Raw genomic sequence first — 7,323 nt, 5'->3', positions numbered from 1 at the left:
GGGGGGGGGGGGGTGGTGGAGGGTGATGTGGGGACAGGGACACATATGTAATATCTTAATCAATAAAAAATATATTAAAAAAATAAAAAAAGAAAATGTGGAGGACAGATAGATGATAGATAGATGATAGATAGATAGATAGATAGAAAATCACTCAGCTATGAGAAAGGAAATTCTGCCATTTGTGACAGAATGGATGGTTCTTGAGAACATTATGCAAAATGAAATGGAGTTCGACCAGGAGACCAGGAGTTCACTCGCTTGTTATGACATGCGCTGACCACCAGGGGGCGTCGCAGAATGAAGGAAGGCCCCAGCTGGCAGCCAGAAGGCTTCAATTGGCTCTGATTGCCTGCCAGGCCTAGGGATCCCACCCGTGCACAAATTTTGTGCACTAGGCATCTAGTTCCTATGTATTAAAAAATTCCAAAGAATCCATAAGAATGAACAAATTATTTTACCAAAGTTGCTAAATATAAGATTAACACTCAAAAATCAGTTGTGCTTTTATGCATCATTAATGAACAATACAAAAATGAAATTAAGGAAATAATTCTACTTCCAATAGTATTCAAAATAATTTTATGTGATGTGAATTTTACCTCATTTTTTTTTAAAGGGGGAAAAAAGGAAAAATTAAGGAATTCTGAATAAACTATGGACTGAGTTAGTAAAAATGTATCAATATTGGTTCCTTAAGTGTAACAAATGTACCATACTAATGTAAGCTGTTAATAATAGAAGAAACTGTGTGTGATGGGGTATATGAAAACTCTGTAATGTTTGCTCAATTTTTCTCTAAATCTAAAGTTATTCTAAAAAAAAATAAAGCCTGTTAACTAAAAAAAACCCTTTATTATTCTAAGTAATTTTTGGATCAAAGAGGAAATAAAGCTACAACGAAAAAAACATAAAATAATGGCCATGTGAAAGTGACATATAAAAGTGAGATATAGTTAGAATGGTACTCAAAGAAAATTCCTAGCCTTAAATGTTTTCATTACAAAACAAGAAAGAAAGAAAAATAAATGAACTAATCATTCAACGCAAGAACAGAAAAGTAAAAGTGAAATATTCTAAAATAAAGCATTAAGAAATATTAATAAATATAAAAAAACTAATTATTTAAAAAAATGAAAACCATAAAAGTAATACATCCAGATTAACTCTTTGACATGTCCAATCAGGAAAAAAAATAGAGAGAAAACAAAAATGGTCAAAATAAGTAATGAAAAAGGGTTATCCACATAGTTATAGAGATGATTTTTAAAAAGTACAAGAGAATATCATGTATGCTAATAGATTTGAAAAATTTGATTAAAAAAAATCACATGAACAAAACAACCAAAAGTGGGTGCCAAGGATAAATAGTGTTCAGGTTTGCTCTTTAAACATTTCAAAGAGCAAATAAAGCCCATTAAACTTTTTGAAAGCATGGTAAACTGGTATTTTTTTTAATCAGAAAATAAAAAATACAGATTAATTTCGTTTAAGAATATGAAAGCAAAATTTCTCAGTAAATTACAGACATTTCTTATTCAGCATACATAGGTGTAAGATCTGAGAATTTGGACACATTTTGAATACCACTGTCAGTTGTAACTGAATTGTGGTCTGCAACTGGCGCTGTCATAATAGGGAGAAAGCTTTTTGCATAAAATGCAGGAACAGCTGCTTTCTTTGAGTATTTGGTTGCTCTGCCTGGAGAGGGCTTTTGGCTGTGACACATTGTTTTCATTCTTTTCTGTTAATTTGAGTTGTGAACTAAATTGTGAAGCCAAAATAATAGGGGAGAGGCATCTAAGAAGTGTGGATTGAAGAGAAAATGAGGAAATGGGTAGGTTTGGTTTGGTTGGTTTTGATCAATTTATTATTTTCATCAGAGCAAAAAATATATATACTTTAAACTATAAATCTACCTTTTTACTGGGGACATGATTTTTGATATCACAGAATTTTTTTAAAAAATGAAATTATTGTATTGTGTAACAGCACAGTACTATATAGTTTAAAACTATATAGGAAACCATACAGTTGTCTCTAATAATATAAAAAAGACATTGAATATAGTTTTACATGAAGTCTTGATACACCTTTAGTAAACTCGGGTTAGAAATGTATTTGGTAGTTATCTGGTTTTTATAACAAGCTTATTTACTTCAAACCAATAGCCAACGTCATTCTTAATGTTAACCACTAGGGAAATTCCCACTGAGATCAGAATGAGACAAGGTTGGCTGCTATCTCTTCTGTTATTAAACACTGTTCTAGAAGTTCTGGACAATGTGGTGAGAAGAAAAAAAAAAGGATATGAAGTTATATTTTTTCTATGTAGACATCACATGTAAATTACCTAAAATAATTTAGAATAAAGGATTGACATAATGGCTAAATGCAAGATAAAATTATGAAATCAAGAACTTTTTAAAATCACCACCCCACACAAAGAAAATAAAACATGCTGAAATACAGTTTACTATAAACAAAGACCTATATGTTTTCTGAGGCCTTAAGTACATGGAGAGAAGGAATGTTTGCGAACAGGCAAGTTCTCTCTGTAAGAATGATTCTTTTCATCAAATAGGTGTATGTTTTATGAAATCCCAACCAGAACTTTTTGGGAGGAATTTAACAGGTTTGTTTTAAATCTTCCAGTTGGCCATCTCTTTTATTGTCACAGTGTTTAAAAGAAGTAACCGGACATTCCTTTAGGGCCCTGGTCACTTGCTAGCAGGAACCTCAGTCAGGTTGGGCTTGATATACAGCCCACATCCCTCCTGCCTGGAGACAGATACCTGTGTGCGCACGTGAACAGGTAAAAGTGCACCCGGGAGGGAGGGAGAAAATGGGGTGGATGAGTGAAGAGAAGAGAGACCTGGAAATAACTTCTAAGCTTCAATGAATGACTTGGCTGCTCTGGGCCCTTGGCTAGGTCATCTTCCTTTCTCCCCCATCATTTTGCAGTTCAGATAAGACATCTCAAAATATTGTTTTAATGTTGTAAGAAGGCAGGGCAGTGGAAACAGAGAGCCATGGAAAAAGTGATATGAGATCTTGTTTAAGCTCTGGTTCTGCCTTGAACTGGAAGATCTTGTGATTGTTTTCCTCCAGGAGACACTCAGTAAATGGCAGCTATTAATATAACAATAGTGATAATGATTCCTGATGTTTACTCTTTTTGAACTATTAACATTTCCTAGGCTTATCATTAAGAAAATCTAATTTTGTAAGTTTAAATGTTTTAAGATAGGAAATGGAAAGTTTTCCATGAGGTTAATACTTTATTGTAAAGATATATTCATTAACATGTATTTCTTAGAAAATGGAAAAATATAAACTTTAGTTAATGTTTGAATGAATACACTGGATGAGACCGGAATTGATCTTTAAAATTTTAACCCAAAAGAAGCATGACTATATAGAGTATTAGTGTACTTTTCAACCTAGTAAGCTATATGCAACTTAACTTATGCTAACTACATATCTTTTAAGTCTAACATTGTTATAAAAACCACTCAGAGAAGGTGTATGTTCCAGATATAAACGAAAAAAAAAAAAAGATCATTTCAAGTAGACATCAATTTTATTTTAAATGTTGGGAAAAGTGTAAAAAAATCACAGTATTTTAAATTATCCTTTAGTTTTAGGTAAGGACCCTATTTTGTAAACGTCAAATTTCTAACTATGACAATAAATACAAAGGTATTATTGAATCATGTCATAAATTACTCACTTAGCAGAAGCAAGAGGAGAACAAGTCAGCCACACTTCAGTTTAAGACATCCTGGCCACCTTGCTTAGGTTGCGAATCAATAGGAACGACTGAAGTTTTTGGTCACCTCTTCTTCAGCTTACAAGTCTTCCGTCACAGGCTATTGCTCTTTAAAGATGTGGGCAGTTACAGAGTCTGAAAGCTTTATACACAGGCTCTAGAATGCTGCCCAAGCCTCCCTGAGCTCTCCCTTGTGTTGAACTGGGAACTTCCACTGAGAAATCCCCTGACTTGAAAACTTCCTTATTTGTAACTATCAACGGCCAATCATGGCAACATATTGAAATGAAGCAAAGACACCAGAAATTGTTCTGTAAACCACCCGTGACTGTCGCTCTGACTTCCTTTTGTAGCAAAGACACTTTACTTGAATAGTTAGGGCATTTTAAGAGAAATCCAGAAATTATAAACACAAATATTTTAGGTTTAAGCAGATTTTCATGTAAGAAAATTTAAAAAGCAAGTTTATTTGACAAATAGTGTTTTTGTTGTTGCTGTTGTTGTTTTTGCTTTTAAGAAGTCACTCTTCCCCTAAGTAGTATATTTATAAGCAGAAGGCAAAGACTAGTTGTCTTTGCTTTATGATCAACAGGGGTCAGTTGGAGGAAGCCTAGAAATAATAATGTTCATGCTGGATTCCAGAGCCTGACCTCAGGTACTTAGGAGACAGGGGAAGAGGCTCTTAAGACAGCTTTTTTCCTTGGGAACTAAGGTGCACGTGGAGGGGTGTGTGTTCCAGCTTCTCGGGCTATTTGGAGTAAAACATGCAAATGGGAGGCAGCACAGGCACCACTGACATTTTTCTTTGTTGTAAAATTTTAGAGCTGGGAATGTCCTTAGACACCATCTGTTCTATTCCTTTTTATTCAGATGAGGGAACAGGAAAGGATAAATGCTCAAAGTCACAAAGAAAGTCAAAGGCAAAACTCAGATTAAAATCTGAATCTTTTGAATCCAAGTGCGTTTCTTCTCTTTACGGTACTATACTGTCAGCATCTCAAATTATTAACTGGGAAAAGACTGTAACCACAAAAAGACTGAGAGGCTCCTGGTTCAGTTCCTACATTTTTCAGATAAGGAGTTCGAGACCTTACCCAGAGTTCCTCACATCAGTAAAAGGCTTAGAATTTAGAACTTCTGATTCTCAGTCTAGTGGCCTGTCCGCTTGAAAACACTGCCCTCTGCTAAACTAGATGCTAAATAAGCCTGAGATATTTCTACTTGTGATGAAATTAGTCTATAAAAAGGAAATCATTTTGAAAGTATCTAAAATGATGAATAGGCTTATGATTTAACATGTTCCATTTACTCATCTGACATAGAATGAAGAATTAATTTCCTTCAGTGCCTTGTGTTTTATAACTACCTTACTGATATCAAACATTAAGCTTTCTTGTGTGCAATGGAAAAATAAAACCTAACTAATACTGCAAACGCAGAAAAAGAAAAAAAGTGAGCCACCGGTGGAAGGAAAGCATGCTTCTCAAGAATTTACATTTTGAATTAACAGGATCTTAAAAACAAGACTCTTTTTAAAAAAGCAGTGCTGACGTCTTAACTGGGAAATGCCCCTTTGATTTCTCCATCTGTGCCCCTTTCCTCTTCTATTCGCTTTGGCCTCTGAGCTTGGCTGATGCCCAAGCTCCAGAGGAACTGGCCAGTCCTGGGTATTTGGCCTCAACCCGGAGGGGCACTGCTTGTAAGAGAGTCCTGAGGCCAAGACAGAGAAGCTATAGTTGGAGATCTTTTTGAGGAAATTCTGTCTGAGTGAATGGAATTTAAAACCTACGCCACTGAGCAGTTCTGGCTCTTGGCAAAACATGTGAGGCAGATGGAACTTTTTATCTTTGTTGTTTCTAGTGGTTCCTTTTTCTATTCCCTTCCCCTCCTTTTTTCCTCTCAGAGTCATAAATGATATAACCGGGGCAGATAGAAATGCAGATTCCTGTAGGGGAGAAAGGAACAAACTGGCATTAAGCCACAATCGGCAAGGGTTAGGGTACAAATGACTAGAGTAAGAGGGGACTTGGGGTGCTTCAAGCCCAAATGAGAGGATGGAAGGCAAAAGCCAGGTTCCCATTTAAGCTGAGGTGAATGGCCAAGGGGTTGCTAATGAAAGGATGAAGAGATCACTACCACGAGCAGCAGGATTCTCAGGGCAGGTCTGGGAGAAAGCTCTCTCTAAGAATTCCTGGAAAGCAAAGTCTTACCTAGGGACAGTGGAGGGCAAGAAAGCCAGAGCTCTTAATTGCTGGCTGGGATGCAGAGCAGAGATATGTGCAAGGTGCTGTGAGGAAGGAAGATGTGGTTCTCAGCTGAGTGACTCATGAAGAGAAGCATGGACAGCCAGGAACTGAACAAGCAAAAAGGATCTAGGGTTAAAGTTTGAGACTTTTCCCCATAGTCTCAGTAAGTTCACTATAATTTTTTTAGGCTAACCTTTTGGCGTTATGCTCATTTCTATAATTTTATAAGTAAAATTTTTCTAAAAACCTTAGTTTGCCTTTTAACCTTTAGAGCAGTGGTTCTCAACCTTGGCTGCACATTAGAATCACCTGGGAATCTTTTTAAAATCCTGATTTCTGGGTCTCATCCTCTGGAAATTCTGTTTCTTTGTTATGGGGTGAGGCCACAACATTAGTAACAAAGAAACAGAATTTCCAGAGGATGAGTCCCAGAAATCAGGATTTTAAAAAGATCCCCAGGTGCCCAGAAATCAGGATTTTAAAAAGATTCTAATGTGCAGCCAAGGTTGAGAACCACTGCTTCAGAGGTAAACAAATCTGTGAGTACTCATATATGGAATCTAATGAACAAAATAAACTGATGAACAAAATAGATACAGAGACATAGAAACATGGAACGGACGGCTGAATCTCAGAGGGAAGGCGGGGGAGGGTAGGTGGATTGGAAGAGATCAACCAAAGAACTTATATGCATATATTTATAACCCATTGACAAAGACAATAAAATGTGAAGGCCTGGGGCAGGAAGTGGGCTAGAACGGGGTCATTGCGGGGGGTGGGGGGGAGAGGGGAACATATGTAATACTTTTTTTTTTTGCAGTGGTTCTCAACTTTCTGGTCCTTTATTTTTTTATTTTTCCCCCCTTTATTAATTAAGTTATTACAAATGTGTCCTTATCCCCCCAAATGTCCCCTCATCCCCCCAATCCTACCCTCACCCTCACTCCCTGTTGTCCACATCCATCACTTATGCTTATATGCATGCATACAAGTCCTTCGGTTGATCTTTCCCCCTCACTCCCACCCTCGCCTGCCTTCCCTCTGAGTTTTGAGCATCTGATCGATGCTTCTCTGTCTCTACATGTTTTTGTTCATCTGTTTATATTGTTCCTTATAATCCACAAATGAATGAGAGCATGTGATATATATCTTTCTCTGATTGACTTATTTCACTTAGCATAATGTTCTCCAGCTAAATCCATGCTGGTGCAAATGGTAGGAGTTCCTTCCTTTTCACAGCAGCATAGTATTCCATTGTGTAGATGTACCACAGTTTTTTAATCCACTCATCTGCTGATGGGCACT

At 36.6% G+C, this 7,323-nt stretch overlaps 1 protein-coding gene across 1 annotated transcript in view; it reads right to left on the bottom strand.

The window, feature by feature from the left end:
* TANK (TRAF family member associated NFKB activator) overlaps positions 1-3,956 on the bottom strand; it is an 81,573-nt gene extending 77,617 nt beyond the window's left edge. Inside the window, exon 1 of the mRNA XM_015565744.1 lies at positions 3,734-3,956. The gene's annotated coding sequence lies outside the window, so the exon portion shown is untranslated. The remainder of the gene's footprint in view (positions 1-3,733) is intronic.
* Between the last annotated feature and the right edge of the window lie 3,367 nt (positions 3,957-7,323).

This window comes from Myotis davidii, unplaced genomic scaffold (assembly GCF_000327345.1).
Source record: "Myotis davidii unplaced genomic scaffold, ASM32734v1 scaffold59, whole genome shotgun sequence".
Lineage (NCBI taxonomy): Eukaryota > Metazoa > Chordata > Mammalia > Chiroptera > Vespertilionidae > Myotis > Myotis davidii.
This window is presented reverse-complemented; position numbering and strand designations above follow the sequence as displayed.